We start from the raw sequence: 17,263 nt of genomic DNA, 5'->3' as shown, positions 1-17,263 counted from the left end.
TATGAAATGCTATACAAATATATCTAATTAGATTTATAAACTCTAATTAGATATGATATTACACTCTAATGAGCGAAAACACTTCAAAATGAGTGTTTGGAGTGACCCGGGTGACATCTACGGACTTGTATTGATGCGTGGGACTTGGGAATTGAGTTTACTCTTCAAGAATAAACTCCTTATGGAGTTTTCAGCCTCATATTCCATACACACATGAGTTCACGGCCGTGAACTCATGTTGACAAGGGTTATGGAGCTTAAATGGCCAATATCACTTGGGAAGAGTTGGAACAATTTTCCTACGGCTTGGGATTGATTTAATTCATCGAATAACACCACTTAAGGGAGTTTATGGCCCTAGCATGGAGCTTACGGCCATACTCCTATACCCCCCTTGAATAAGTGTTTTAATGTCCCAAAATTAATCACATGTGATTCCTAAAATTTATACAAGCCTTGATATGAATTTGGGGCACCATAGGACACACAATTGGGAGTTTATGGCCCTGGAGCACATGTTATGGCCGTAAACTCTCAAATGAAGCGTTTGGTTATGTTTAAGGTCCCCAAACTATTTTTGGTTGGTTCTATGATTTATTCTAAGGCTTTTGGTGAAGTTATATGGCTTTCTAACATGTTGGAAATGACTTTACTCCCCATGTATGAGGAGTTTACGGCCCAAGCAAGATCTTGGGCAGTAAACTCATTTTTACTCCTCTAATTTAATGTTCAAGGTGTTCCAAAGCCAAAACCAATATTCTACAATTCATATCTAAGCTTTAATGGAGTTTTGGAAGGGTTTAAGGGAATATAAACCCCATTTATATGAGTTTACAGCCCAAGCATGTTCCTTGGCCATAAACTCTTATTTGTCCCTCAAAATCCATGTCTAGGGTGTTCTAAGTCCGGTTTTGCAAGCCTTTAGGTCATATCTATGTCCCAATGATGGTTTGGAAGGGTTAAATTGCTCAAAAACCCATGGTTTTATGTGTTTACGGCCCAAGCATGCTCCTTGGCTGTAAACACATGTTCCAGGTCCAAAATGATAAATTAAACATGAATTTGAAGGCCTAAGAGGTTAAACAACAAGTTGGGGATGTTACCTCAAAGATTTAGAGCCTTAATTCAATGTTTTGGACCTTGAGTCATTGATTGAGGAGAGAGGTTAGAGAGATGGTTGTGAAATGAAGCAAAAGCTTCAAATGAAAGCTTGGTTCACTTTAAATAGTGTCCAAGTTCGGGACACGGTGGAATTCTACCCGATACCGACGTTAGACGGGGCTTTTGGTCGCACCCGATTAAGTTACCGTAACTCGATATGGTTGATTCTAGAAATGATTCGATCACTAATATGGGGTGTTTGAATGAGTTCTAAAGGTATTAAGACACCCATTAAGTCATAATATAAAATACACGTTAATGACTTAATTAAATGACGGAATCGAAAACGAAATTGGAAACGGCGATCGGATTATCGAAATGAGTTACGAAAAGGGGTACAAGCAATGAAACGAAATTTCGGGTTGTTACATTATCCCCCCGTTAGAGGGAATTTCGTCCCGAAATTCAAAGATTTGAATACAAGTCATGAAGTGAAAGGATAGATGGGAATGAGTCTATTGCTTCGGGTCTTCACGCTCCTATGTGGAATCGGGTCTCCGCTTGACATTCCAGTGTACCCTCACTGTCAGGATGTGGCTTTGTTTCGTATGATTAACCTATCAATCCATGATCTCAATTGATTCATCCATGAAGCTTCGGTCTTCCGTTGGTTTCGATCTCATCAAGGGATTTCTAGGGTTTCGTCAGGTCGGCACTCCTTACGAACAAAAATATGGAATACCAGATGGTTGCTGCTGAGTTCTGAAGATAGCTCGGAGAGGGCTACGGAATCGATTCCTAATGAGGATCTCGAAGGGTTTAACGTTCTACGAGTTGAGTTTTCCGCACTTCCAAGGGCGTACAATGTCTTTTCAGAGTAAGACTTCCAACAAGAGGGTACATCTTCATGTGGCAGAGTAGCTAAGGGTCCGATGGTCCTAAAGGAATTTCTAGACGGTTTTGCAATAATAGTCGGCGGGACCCGAGAGTTGACGGGTTTCTATGGGTATCTCCGGTGCCGACTAATTCTTTATTGTCTTAGGTTTTGGAAAGGTCCATGAGTATGACTGCTTTGCTTGTCTACATGACTAGGAAAATGGCTTGACCGAAGGGCACCACTACTACCTCGTAGTGATCACATCAAGCCCTGGTTGCTGTCTTGGACACATCGTCCTCACTAAGGTTTTGGCTATGAGGTAATTGCAGGGATTAGGTCGATGCAAGACTTGACTACGCTCGGAAGGAAATTCTCAGGAAATCTTTGGAAAAATGCATCGGGGAAAAAGTTGCAGACTTCTCGTTTCTCGATGATCACACGGATGAAGAATACATGGGAAAGCTTTTTAAGCTTCGATGCACGAAGATCATGAGAGTCGAGTAAGAGGAAAGTTAAGACGAATGGCTTTCTCGAAACCAGGAATAACAGCATGAATGAGGCTCGGTCATTACATGCTAAAGATGACATCAAAGCATTTCATGAAAAGTTTGCCATTAGATCGAACGGAAAAGAATAATTTTTCGGATTGAGGATACAATCTACAAATATGATGTTAGCGTTCTCATTCTCACTTGATAGCCATCTCGACGGTATACATTTTCGATTACTCACGAACGACAGGGTTTAAAAGATGTTCAAATGGATGGTTAGCAAATTTCTTTCGGTGCTAGAATCGAAAAGAATCACAGACGTAAAATTTAACGAGGGGAAATATACCTGTGGGATCGGTGGCTGTCTCCTCTTGTCCTATCGCTAGAACTCTTCCGGTGTTGCCAGGTGTTACTGCCTTGGGGAAGTTTCGCTTGAAATGTCCAACTTCTCCACAACCATAGCAAGCCCGACCAATGCCCACTCCGGAAATTTGACTCGTTGATTGAGTTGGTGTCTTACAGTTTTTCGTTATGTGACCCTTTATGCCACAACTGTTGCAAAATACCTCTATACATGGACCGGAAGGAAGGTGATGATAGTTGCACTTGTCACAACTAGGAAGGCTTCCAGCATACCTACTGGCAATTTTTCGAGTTGAGGATCCAACAACAGAAACAGTTGCAGGGGAAATGGTAGCATGCACTGCCTCCGTTTGCTGCCTCTTCGAAGACTCCTACGATGTCTGACTTTTCTCCTTCTTCCCAATTTTTCTTTTCTCACCACTCCTCTCTGTCGGCTCAGGAGTGGTAGCTGTCTCCTCAGGGTCATCACTATGATCTATTAAGATTTGTGCTAAGCGTTTGGCGCTGTCGTATGTATCTGGCCTCGTAGCTATGATGTTTCCTTTCGTTGGCTGGGTCAGCCCCCAGATGAATCTCTCTATCTTCTTACTCTCCGGGGTAACCATTCCCAAGCAAAGTAATGCCAAGTCGTCGAACCTGGAAGTGTAAGCGGCGATATCGGAACCTTTCATCTTCAGGTTCCAGAGTTTGTGTTCTAACTTCTGCATTTCGCCTCGAGGGAAGTACTCAGCCAGCAGAAGTTCCTTCATGGCTTCCCAACCCATGGCGTTGGCTACAGGTAAAGTTATGGATTTGACTCGGCCGTTCCACCAAGTCAGGGCTTTGTCGATAAACGTGCAGGCGGCAAACTTCACTTTGTCAGATTCTGAGCAGGCGCAAATTTCAAAGATGGATTCGATCTTCTCGAACCATTAGGTGAGGGAAATGACACCTCCAGTGCCATCTGATAAGTTATTAACTAACTTGATGATCGATTAGATCTTCTTAACAGGTAATGCGATGAAGTAAAAACAGTAAATAACACAAGTATATATCAAGATGTGTCGAATGATTAGACCAAACAATCCTCAGCAGAGCTCGACTAAGAACTTCCACTGTAGAGGATTGTAGGGTTACAAGAACGATAACAATAAACTTGCTGAATAATAACTCTCTGATCGTTCTATTCTATCGTTACTTTCTAGGAGCATGCAAGCACCTATATATAAACTAAACCCTACTAAACTCACGGATGGACAGGCCCATACCGGAGATACATAATGGACTAGCTAACGAGCCCAATAGACGCAATACATAACACAAAACACGACCCAACAATCTCCCCCTTTGCGTCAAATTGGAGCGAGACTACTTCTTCTTCTTGCTTGGGCCAGCAGCGGGAGCCTTCTTTACGGTATCAAACTGACGTGTGATAAGAGCAAGGATAGTCTGTCTAAACCGAATGTACCATTGAATCATATCATCAAAGTACTTGATATCATCCGCTGTGCTCTGCTTGCATCTGTGGATGATCCCTAAAACGTGTTCCAAACATGCAGTGGTATAGAGATGTTTGTCTGCCAAGGCAAAAAGACATTTATGTCCTTCGTTCCTGGTAAACATGACAGAGTTTCTCTTCGGTTCAATCTTCCCCATCTGCATCATGTTGAGATCACTGGCAGAGCCAACAGGAGATATTGTAGGTTTCTTCTTAAATACGCTCGCAATCTCCTGATCCATCAATGCAACTTCCATGATGTAGCACACGAGCATCCTCTTGAAATGGTTGATGATCGGACCGTATTCAGCTTCGTTGGTCAGGAGGATGTTGTGCAAGATAATCCAATCATGGGGATTAAGGTTAGGAAGATCTGCAAGTGAGATGGCATGTTCGGTCTTGGCAGATCCCCGAAGTACCTTGAAGCGAACATTGGTGAAGTTACCTTCCCTGTACGGCTTCAGGGCCCAAACATTAACGATTTTCTAAGCGCTCCAAGTCTGGTATTGCGGTTGAGCAGCCTTCAGATAAAAATCGATTAAGTCCTGATCAACCTGTGGATGAGAATGAGGGAACTCTGCAATGTTGTCAAAGGCATGAAAAACAAACGCGTTTCGGGTCAGTGGCATGTCGAACTGTGAGTCGACAGTATTGGAACGATCTAAAGAGATCACAGGTTCCAGCCACAAGATACTTGGTGTGTCAATGGCTTCCTTAATCATCCTCTCAAGAGTCTAGGAAGGAAACAAAGTTTTCCTGCTCTCAAGAAGGTCGTGGGCTTCCTTCTGTTTATGTTCGGCTTCTTCAGCCTCTCTTGCCACACGAGCACTGATGTCAGCCTCATCGTTTCGACTTTGCCGCTTCAGAATGTCAGCAATTGTTTCTTTATCATCATCTTCACTCTCCTCAACAATCTTTTTGCCTTTGTCTTTCACACCGGAACCGGAGGCTTGGCCTACTGGAGGAGGTTCGGTTGTGTGTGTTGCTGTGGAAGTAGGAGGTGGTTGAGACATTGTTTCCTTCTCTCCCCCTTGTTTCGAAATGGACACGAAATCAAGGAGACCTTCGATTTTGCTGAGTAGGGCGAGGGCGGGAGCGAGCTTCTCTGCAAGGGTATGGCATACTAAATAATTGATGATGGGGTCATGTGCTTCAAGTATGTTGGATATAGCAGAGTGGACATCCGAAACACACGATTTAACCACCTCTCTTACAGATCGAAGAGAGTCAATCTCCTATTGACAGTTGGAGAGTTGAGTACTCTTGACTTTGAGAGCAGTAGTCTTCCTTGCAAGAGCATCCATGAGAGAGTTCTCGGCAGCTAAGTCTTCTTGAAGGTTGGAGAGACGCTCCTCAATGGTGGTTCTGAAAGCTGAGTTGTCGTCAGAAATTGATTGACGAAGAGAAGAGAAGGACTTCAACTCAGTTGCGACTGATGTTGCCAGCTGGTGGACAATAGGTTCCATCGTAGTCTTGGCGGCATTGGCACTCTCCTGTAAAGACTTCAACAGGGAAGAAGCATCAGTAAATAGTTTATCGACTTTTTCAGTCGCAGCCTGTCAGGCTTTGGTGGAGGCACCTATGGCGGTGGTGGCTGAATCAAGTGAAGCTTGCTGAGCTTTAGAGAAAGCGTCAACAATTTTCTGAACTGCAGCTTCATATAGGGATGACTGAGAAGTGGAAGAGGAGGCGATGATTGAGTCAATTTTGTCATGGAGCTCCTGGAGATGCCTTTTGGTGACAGGAGCGTCATCATCGTCATCACTTTGCACTTGAAACGGGCTATAGTAGACCGAGTCAAAAGTCATATTCTCCCCGCCAAGGAGTGGTTCTTCTTCCTCTGATGCGTGACCAGGAGAAGATGGTGGTGGTGAAGCTGGTGGTTCGGTAGTATGGGTAGGTTCGGGTTGGGTTGTTTGTTCGGGTGTAGGTGTGGATTCGGGTGTTGGGGTGGTTTTGGGTGCTGGGGTGGTTTCGAGTGCTGGGGTGGATTTTGGTGCGTCAGTATGAACCCCCGTATCGGATACGTTGGTTCTAACATCTGCAGTGGTGGTTGTGGTTGCTTCAGTGAATATTGGTGGAGGTACTGGGATGGAAGTGGGTGGTATTTGAGTAGTGGAAGTTATGGGGGGAACAGAAATAGGAATGGTTTTAGGTGGAGAGGAAATAGGAGAAGTTCAGACATGAACTTCAGGGGTTGGAGATCGTGGTGGAGTGTTACCACGTTGAGAGCCTTCAGAATCAGAACTCTCACCCTCAGACTCGCTGGAGGAGTAAGCGATAACCAGCTTTCGCCTTGGTTGGGTTTTTCTCCTCTTCTGCTGTGGAGACTGAGCAGCCCTGGTGGGTTTCCTCTTCTTTGGAGACGGGCCTTTAGCCCCCTTGGCCACCTGTTTTCCCTTATCAGCCTTCTTGCCTCTTGAAGCAGGCTTGTGGGCGTCATGAATTGATTTCAGCATCTCCGGAGTAAGATCCCTCAGACCAGAACGTCTGAACTCCTTATACGTTTGAATGATCCGGCTATCAGCAAGAACATCCCCATACATGGTTTACGGGATAGACCCGTTGAAGGGAAACTTGGAAGCATCTGAGACAATGATCTTCGTGGTATGGAAGGTACCAATCGAAGACATTGGAGCACCAGCGACAATGAGGACGTGGTACTTGTCCATCACCCATTTCGTGACAATAGTCCAGAACCGAGCATACGAGATATCTGAGTGTCTGGAAGTGGAGGAGAGACTTTGAATGAGTTGTTGCCACAGAACTGACCCGTAGTCCATGTTGATGCCATTGTAGATCCCATACATGATGGAGAGAAATAAACGACTGGCTCCATCAGACCCGGCACTTCGTTCAGATAAACCCTTGAACAAAAAAGTGAACATCCCATTCCACTGTGGAGGTAGGCACGACTTCTTGAATTTCGTCACCGTAGTAAGCACCTCCGTGTATCCCATGTTGTAGAACATGTTGAACAGATGACCCATAGGGATTGATTCCGAATTGACCCTGGAAGAATCCGCGTCAAACCCTAACAACGAGCAAAACCGCTGCTTTGAAATCGACGCCTTGTGCTGAAAGACATCGAAGAAGATTTTGTTGACGACCTTGTCGTAGTGAGCGGTGGCAAAGATTTGTGACAAGAATTCCATTGGAACTGTTTCAGCCCTGGTAAGTGCAGGAGCGATTTGAGAAAACTTCAGGCATTCGATGATGGGGACCATGAATGCGTCATACGAATGAGGGGTTAAATCGATGATCAAGCTTTGTTGTGGGCGAATGGGCAAGATGTGGGATATTGCGTGGACTGAAGAAGAATCTGCCATTGTTTTGAAGAAAGTGGAAGAGATGATGAACAGTGAAGGTTGAAGGATTTCTGGCTCTCTAGAAATATAGGCACGGTAAAGAGGTAAATGGTGGTTTACACTGCCTTTTATAGTGAGGGTAAAGGAGAGAGAAAAATCTTCCCAAATCTTCAATTGAAAAACGAAGGGTTTTTCATAGGTGACTGACTCGCGACAGTTGGCGTTGCCGATGATCACGCATGAGAGAGAATGTCAGGCCCTAATAACACGCATTCCCATCAGGCGCCGTTTGGATATGAAACGGTTCCTATTCGCACGCGGTTCCCTGTTGCGCCATTTGAAATCAAATCAATTGGACTCCCGCCGTTTGAAATCATTTCGTCATCTTATCCCTTTAGAACGAAACGGCATCTTTAAAATAAAATCGCCACGTGGATCAATATTAACCATAACTTTTGATAACAGCCAACCCAAATAAAATTCCTTAGAATTAATGAAACCAGAATTTTGGAAAATCAAAAAGATTTTCGTGCTGAGTGTGTAAAAGAAAAAGAAATAAAGCAACACTTTTGAGGGATGATGTGATGTCAACAAAGACACGAAGCAGTGGATCCTGGGCACGAATCTCTTTCTTCAAACTCAAGAGAGACTTTAAAGTGTTTGTGTGGTTTCCCATTGAATAACAATCAGACACTTATTAAGAAGTGTTGAAAGGCTTCTTTTAATTAGGCTTATGAGGGTGGCTTTCGCTTCGATTCAGAATCCCTAATCTTGATATAAGATAGAAATCGAACGAAGTACTTGTGAGACCAATGCAGTCTGTTGAACAAGTAGGTTGGTGATAATTTAATTGGCAAGATAAACTAATATATGTGTGAAATCTCAAAAAAATAAAACTGGATCCCAAGGGAAGAAATGTTATTGAACTTAACAATTTCATAGGAATCACTCAGAAAAAAATATAGATTTCATGTTGTACCACCATGGAAAAGTTCGTCAATTCATTAGTGAAAGCTAGAGTAAATTAATTGTTCACCGTCAATGCATAATGGGTATTGAATTTTGGGTTTCACTTAGCACGTAGTGACACGAAGCTAAGATCATGAACACAGAAATTGTGCAACCATAAACCTCAGTGGTAATGTCTAAGAGTTTCAAGGGTTACGTTTGTGAAACGAGTGAGATAGAGAAAAATGATGTAGATGGTATAAAGAAACCAAAGTACCTCTGCTATAAAAATAGGGACCAAGCAGACAACTCTTATCTCATGTGAGAAGAGAGTTAGGTAGCTCATGATTACAATAATTATGAGAGCCTAATTGGGAAGACAAGGTTTGTTTGTACCAAGTCAGTAAGGCTTTTATTCAGAATCAGATGAGGCTTTGGTCACATACAGCAGCATGCTTCTAGGGAAATTTAGCTAGTGAAATAAGCAAAAATGAAAAAAAATAAAATAAAATAAAAGCCAAAAATAAATAAAAATAAAAATAAAACAATTTTTTTGGTGTTTTTGAATGAAATAAATAAGACAAAAAAAAATTATACAAAAAAAATTGTTGGAACCGAACCCTTGCGTTCGGTTTATTTCGGTTGAGAAAACTGTGGAACCGAACCCGAGCGTTTGGTCTATTTCGGGTGAGAAAAATTTTGGAACCGAACCCGAACGTTCGGTTTTTTTCGGTTGCCAAAGAAAATAGGTTTGAAAAAGAAAATAAATTTGACAATAAGATAAATGAATTTGGAAAAATTATACATAAGATCTGCAACCAAAAAAAAAATTACCTTTGAGTGATAAGCGAAGATCAGATGATACAACCGAACCCGAGCGTTCGGTTCATTTCGGTACATGAGCACAAGACCCGAACCTGAACGTTCGGTCTATTTCGCTTCTTACTTTTGATCTTGAGAGGTAATTTTTGGTACTGACTCCGATTCCATCATACCTAGCCCTTGTAGTATTTTGTTAAAAGATGCTTCAGGAAGAGCTTTGGTGAAGATGTCAGTCAGTTGATCAGTGGTTCGAACAAAGTGAATTTCGATATTCCCATCTTCCACATGATCCTTAATGAAGTGATACCTCAGTGCTATGTGCTTAGTCTTCGAGCGTTGCATTGGGTTATGATAGATCCTAATTGCACTTTCAGAGTCGCAATATAGTGAGATCTTTTTCATATTGAGTCCATAGTCCCGGAGCTGGCTTTGGATCCAAATCACTTCAGATGTACAGGAGGCAGCTGCGATGTATTCTGCTTCAGCGGTAGACAGAGAGACACAGGTCTGTTTCTTTGATTGCCAACTAACCAACTTCCCGTCAAGGAATTGGCAGCCTCCAGTGGTGCTTTTCCTGTCTAGTCCACAACCTCCAAGGTCTGCATCTGAATAGGCTTGAACGAAGAAACCTAAGTTGGATGGATACCATAAGCCGAGAGAGGTAGTTCGCTTGAGATACCGGAGTATGTTCTTCACTGCAAGCATGTGAGGTTTACGAGGATTTGCCTGAAATCTAGCACAGTAACAAACAGAAAACATTACATCAGGCCTGCTAGCAGTAAGGTACATTAAAGAACCGATCATTTGGCGATATAGTGTAATATCGACTGCTGGCTTATCCAAGGATGGAGTGAGCTTGGTGCCGAACGCCATTGGAACTTTAACCTTTGAGTCTCCCATCATGCCGAATTTCGCAAGCAGAGTCTTGGTGTAAGCTTCCTGGTTAATAAAGATGCCTTCGGGTCCCTATCTAATATTTAAACCAAGAAAAAAGTTAGTCGGACCCATTGAGCTCATTTCAAATTTAGTCTCCATCAGCTTTCTGAATTTAGCCGTTAAGCTAGGATTCGTTGAGCCAGAGATGATATCATCGACATAGATTTGAACAATCATAAGGTGGTTACCTTCCTTCTTACGAAATAAGGTTGGGTCAACCGAACCTTGTTTGAATTTGGACATCTTTAAAAACTAGGTTAGCATTTCATACCAGGCCCTCGGTGCTTGTTTCAGTTCATATACCGCTTTGTCCATAATATAATAGTGATTGGGATATTTTTCATTGACGAATCCAGGAGGTTGCTCCACATACACCGTTTCTTTAAGTTCTCCATTTAGAAATACACACTTTACGTCCATTTGGTAGACCTCAAAGTTCTTGTGTGCAGCATAGGCAAGAAATATTCGAACAGATTCCAGCCTAGCCACAGGAGCAAAAGTTTCATCATAGTCGATTCCTTCCTCCTGGCAGTATCCTTTCACCACTAGACGAGCTTTGTTTCTTATCACATTGCCTTCCTTGTCCATCTTATTTCTAATGACCCATTTGAGACCAACAACCGAGGCATCTTGAGGAGTTGGAATGAGGCGCCAAACTTTATTTCTTTCGAATTCATTAAGTTCGTCTTGCATAGCTTGAACCCAAGCGGAGTGATCAAGAGCAGTCTTAACTGTCTTTGGTTCAACTTTTGAGACAAAGGAGTTAAACATACAGAACTCTACTTTTGAAAATAAGGAAGTTTGCTTTGCCTTTAGTTGAGATCGGGTCAGGACCTTTTCAGAGACATTACCGACAACCTGTGAAACAGGATGATCTCTGGTCCATTTGACAAGAGGAGGGTAATTTGGATCATAGGATGGATCCAATTCAGCATTTACCATCTCTTCTAGTTCAGATTGACTATCATCGTCATAAGACATATCGGCATTCTCCCGCTCGACAGATGAGCTTTCAGGTGTATCTTGACTTTCCGGAGCAACAGGAGTTTCGGGTGGTGTTGAGGTTTCGGGTATTGCAGTACCTTTGGGTGTTTTTGAGCTTTCGGGTACCACAGGACTTTCGGGTGCAGATTGGCTTTCGGGAGCAGCTGAAGAATAGTTCTCCCCCTCAACATGTGAGCCCGGCTGTGTTGAAGAAGGTGGATCCTCCCCCTCAACTGAAGCACTGTGTTGTGGCGGGTCGTCTAGACTTGATCCTCCTTCATTCATTTTCTTGGCAGCATCTTCGATGAGTTGCTTCAGATGATCTACTTTGTTGTCTGCTGCACTAGCTTCCGAGAGAGTAGCCTTCTCTGGTTCATCGAATAACTCAACAAACTTCTCAAATAGATTTGCAATCGAGGCTGTGATTTGGCCTGTTTGAGAAAAAAATTCTCCAACTGTGTCTTCACTGGCCTTCAGCTTTTTGACATAGCTATCATCAAAAGTCACATAATAAGTTTCTTCTATCTTCCTCGAATGCTTGTTTAATACTCGATAGGATTTCGAAGTGAGAGAATATCCCAGGAAAATCCCTTCATCGGCTTTGACGTCGAACTTGTTACGATGTTCTTTAGAGTTGAAGATGAAACACCGTGAGCCGAATACGTGGAAGAATTTAACATTTGGCTTCCTGTTGTAGATGATCTCATAAGGAGTGAGATTAAAGCGTTTATTGAGATAGGACCTGTTCTGCGTAAAACATGCTGCAGCAATAGCATCAGCCCAAAAGTATAAAGGTAAAGAAGCAAAACTTAGCATGGTTCGGGCCGCCTCACACAAAGATCGGTTTCGTCTTTCGACAATCCCATTTTGTTGAGGGGTGTAGGGAGCTGAGAAGTTGTGACTGGTTCCTTTTTCTGCCAAGAAGTCTTCGAATTCTATATTTTTGAACTCCAGCCCATTGTCGCTCCTGATGTTGCGAACGACTTTCCTCAGCTGCACTTCAACCTGCTTGATAAACATCTTTAGCTTGAGAGTTGCTTCAGATTTGTGCTTCAGAAAGAAGACCCATGTAAAACGTGAAAAGTCATCAACAATGACAAGAATATACTTGTTGCCGCCGATGCTTTCGATAGATGATGGACCACACAAGTCAATGTAAATTAACTCTAGTGGTTCAACAACTTTAGTGTTTACAATCGATGGGTGACTTTGACGACTCTGCTTCCCCATTTCACACGCAGCACATAAATGTTCGCGATCGAACTTGAGCAACGGAAGACCTCTAACATGACCTCCTGTGACAAGTTTGTTGATATCTTTGAAGTTGAGATGAGAGAGCCTTCGGTGCCACAGCCAGCATTCGTCAGATTGTGCTTTGGACAAAAGACAGATAGCTGGATTTCCTTTTATAGGTTTGAGATTAAGAGGAAACATTTCGCCTTTGCGCTCTAATTTGAGAATCACTCTTTTTGTTTTCTTCTCTATTATTTCCGAACCCTCATCATCAAACGAAACTTTAAGACCGGTACCTCCAACAAGCTGAGATACACTGATGAGGTTATGATGTAGTCCTTCAACATATGCAACTCTTCTAATCGTGAAGTCTCCATTTGTAATCATCCCATAACCTTTTATTGTGTCGTATGAGTTGTTCCCGAATTTGACATTCCCGCCGTTTGAAAGAGACCGAAATTCCCTCAGCTCTTCCTTCCTTCCTGTCATGTGACGTGAGCAACCACTGTCAATATACCATTCTTCGTCAAACTGCTCGTCACTGATAACCTGCAAAAATTAAGCAGATTTAGGAACCCAAAGTTTCTTGGGTCCACATGAGCCTTTCACAGGAACAGGAATAGTAAGAGAGATGTCAACGAGATATGTTCTTTTTATTAAAGTTGTTTCATCTTTCTTTTTAATGGTGAAAACCTTAATTTCGTTGAGATTTGTTACAGTCGGTTTGGATTCAGGTTTAGGCATTTGGACTTTGGAATGATTTTGATCAGTCTTGAATGAGGAAACCTTCGATTTTCCTTTCAAATCTGTTGAAGATTTTGGAATTTGAGTATGAACAGAATTAGATTTAGAACGAGGTTGAGAGGAATCAGAAGAATTAGAACGAGAGAAGTTAGACTGAGAAGTTTTATTGACTTGAGGTCCTGAGTGACACTTTTGCTTTTGGTCATTTGTAGGACCGAATCTCGAACTTTGGTCGCTTTTGGTCTTGGAACCGAACTTATGCTTTCGGTAGCTGGTGTTCTCTGAACCGAACCTTTCCCTTTGGTTGTTGTGATCCTCAGAACCGAACCTTTCCTTTCGGTTATTATTACTTTCTTGCTGCCTAACAGCACTTTTCTCTGACTTTGAATTTCTGTCATGATAAGAGAAATGGGCGTTTTGAGATCGCCAAAAATGTTTTCGTTCAGAGAGATTTTTCTTGTATCTCTGATTCCTTTGCTGTTTTTGATCCTTCACTTGCTTCGGCTGTCGATGGATATTGGCTTTTTGCTTTTTCTTCTTGTCAGCCGGTTCACTTTGAACTGATGATGTTTCGCTTGAAGGAGTGACTTCTTCTGCAGGAGCTACTTTTTCTTTAGGAACTTCTTTTGTACCACTAGTACTTGGCACGTCGAAGTTTTCAGGTTTGTTTAGTGGCTCTGGCACATATCTGCCTTTGGTTTTCCAGGACGTCTGCTCCGACAGACCAACGGTTTCGTCAGCATTATCGATAGGGGTGGACCAAAAGAACTCATCACAACCATCAGCATTATCTTCATTTATAATGGTTGTGGGTTCGGCTGTCTGATGTTCGGTTACTCCTGTGACCTTATACACCTGATTTCGAGTCGTCCTTACCTTTTGGTATACAACAACTTTTTCTTCAAGGATCGGGGACTTTTTTTGGGACAGACGAGCAAACTCCACGAATTTTTTGAAATAAGATTTTTGTGGTTTTCGGGTTCGCTCTTGACAAACTCAGAACAGTCAACCTCATCCTCTACAGAAATTTCACTCATATCATTATCCTGATTAAGCTCAGATGCATTTTCAACATCACTTTTATTTTCTGAGCTCAAGTTGGCATTCAATGAGTCAAACTTTTGTATGGTTTCTGTCCATAGTTTCAGTTTATCATTTTCATCCAAAAGATTTTTCAGCATGTCCTTATGGTCCTTGGACTTTATGAAAGATTCGATTTTGTCTAGACCATACATATAAGTCGGATTTACATCCTCAGACGAAACTACACTTTCGCAATTATATGCTTCAGCGTCAATTTCATCTTCCTTAAACTCAAAGAAGGGCAAAATCATGCGATGAATTTTCTGTCCTATTTCACAGTTAAGATGAAGTTGAGTGATGTTAGAATAAAGACGCTTAGCAATAAAACAAAACACATTTCTTTGTTTCAAAAGTTTTAAATTGTCTCTTTGTAAATAAATGTTTTCGTCTTTGGATTTGATCAACTCCGACTCCTTCAGCTCTATCCACATCCTCCGTTCCTCACTCTTTGAAGACACCCTGCTTATTTGGTCAGTTAGGTTAGAATTGGTGACCTGTGTTTGTGTTAAACTGCTGTCTAGATGAGAGATTCTTGAATTTACATTTTTTAATTCTTTTTCATATGAATTTTGTGGGACTTTGAATGAAACAAAAATGGATTGTACCTTCTTGATTAATTCATCAAGCTCATTAAATTGCACGCTGAGAGGTTTTGTTGTGAAGCACAAGTCCTCTCGCTCCTTTGTGTCTTCATTCCCACCGTCTGTGTTGTATCCCCTCATTTGAGATACATCCGACACCATCAAACACTTTCCACTGCTTCCTTCACCTTTCGCAATGTAAGCCTTTCCGTGAGATGGCTTTCTGACTTCATCATCCTCAGAGTCAGTTGACCAGACCTCCACGCCACCGAACTCATCATCCGCTACCGAACCCTGCACAATTAAAGCATTCATAGAAGGGTTAGCAGTAGTTTTCTTTCTCTTGATCTCTTCCAGCTTTTTCATCAACACAGCTTCTTCATCTTTTTCTTCATCCTTTTCTGCCATTCTCTTTAGGACACAGTCTTTGGCATAGTGGTTCTTTTCTCCACAGTAGTAGCAGTTCATACCTGAATCTCCTTCAGCATTCGGCTCTTTCTTTGGTTCTTCTGCCTTCGGTTCCTCCCTCACTTTTTCAGAACTATAGCTTCCCTGCCAATTTTTGTTCTTATTGGTAGGAAACCTTTTCTTAATAAACCTCTTTGGATTTGACACCATCATTGCATAATCTTCAGAGGTAAGGTCATAGTCTTCTAAGTTAAGATCTTCATCTTCTACCACACTTTTGCTTTTAGATAGAAGGGCCAAGGAACCCAAGCTTGAAACCACATTTTTCTCCTGCAAGACAATCTTTTCTTGGGATTTCAAAATCCTTACCAGTTTAGCCAATGAATATGATTTGAATTGCTCATGAGCTTTAGCAGTGGACACAACCGCTCTCCACTCAGATCTAAGACCATTCAAAAACGTAACTTTTTGTTCAATCAACTTCCTTTCAATATCGTGTTTAATCATCTTACTGAGAAGATGATTGAAGCAATCGAATGTCTGAGTAACAGTTTCCTTGGGATTCTGCTTAAATTCGCCAAACTCAGATAAAAGTAAGGTCTGAATGGAATGCTCCAGATCTTCATCTGTAGAATATAACTCTCACAGCCTATCCCATATTTCTTTGGCAGTGCTGCATGAACTTACTAGCCTGAAAGTATCCGATTGAAGAGCGAATCTGATTAGTCTCAATGCTTTAATATTGCACTGAAACTTATCCTTTTCGTCTTGAGCAATATCTTTTACGTCCTTCAACAGATCATTATACTCTTTCTGAGTTTTAATGATTTTAGACGTTGCTGAATGAGCGAATGGTCCAGACACGATTGCTTCCCAAATAAGATATCCATTGCCTTCAGATCCAATGACATAATCTTCAAAGTGATGTGCCCAGACTTCGTAATCTTGGTTGTAAAGGATGGGAATCTTCATCGTTGATCCAATGTTGTTAGAGATGTTTATGGGATTTGATTGTGACTCGTCCATGCTTGATCGTATAACCTTTTTCACAGAAAAGATGTGTATGAATTACACAGCCTCCTGCTCTGATACCAAATGATAAGTCGTTAATTAACTTGATGATCGATTAGATCTGCTTAACAGGTAATGCGATGAAGTAAAAACAATAAATAACACAAGTATAGATCAAGATGTGTCGAATGATTAGACCAAACAATCCTCAGCAGAGCTCGACTAAGAACTGCCGCTGTAGAGGGTTCTAGGGTTACAAGAACGATAACAATAAACTTGCTGAATAATAACTCGCTTATCGTTCTATTATATCGTTACTTTCTAGGAGCATGCAAGCACCTATATATAAACTAAACCCTACTAAACTCACGAATGGACAAGCCCATACCGGAGATACATAATGGACTAGCTAACGAGCCTAATAGACGCAATACATAACACAAAACACGACCCAACACCATCAAAGGACGTGGGTTTTGCGTTCATGAAATCCTTATAGGAACCCTCTTTTCGGTGTACCTGACTGCTTTCTTGGTTTTGGGTTTGGGTACCACCTCCCGAACTACCGGAACCGCCAGAGTTCTGTTCAGACATGGCAGCTGCCACCGCTGCTGTAACAGCTGCCTGGAATACTACAGGGTCAATTTGGGGAGGAGGTGGTGGTGGAGGTTTGTTGGTATTGGAGCTGGGTCTCTTTCTTGGAGGCATCTTGATCTAATATTATCAAGGAAGAGAGGATGATAAGTCCTGTGAATTGAATCAAGAGATATGACAGATATATGCTAACAAGCGATAAAGCAAGAAAGAGTTATCAAAGCGGGAAAATTATCGCTAAGGGAATGATCAAAGAATAATGCATGAACGTGGATTTCTACCAAGGATTGTCTCGAGAAATA

Source organism: Lactuca sativa, chromosome 8 (genome assembly GCF_002870075.4).
Source record: "Lactuca sativa cultivar Salinas chromosome 8, Lsat_Salinas_v11, whole genome shotgun sequence".
NCBI lineage: Eukaryota > Viridiplantae > Streptophyta > Magnoliopsida > Asterales > Asteraceae > Lactuca > Lactuca sativa.
Note: the sequence above shows the minus strand (reverse complement) of the source record.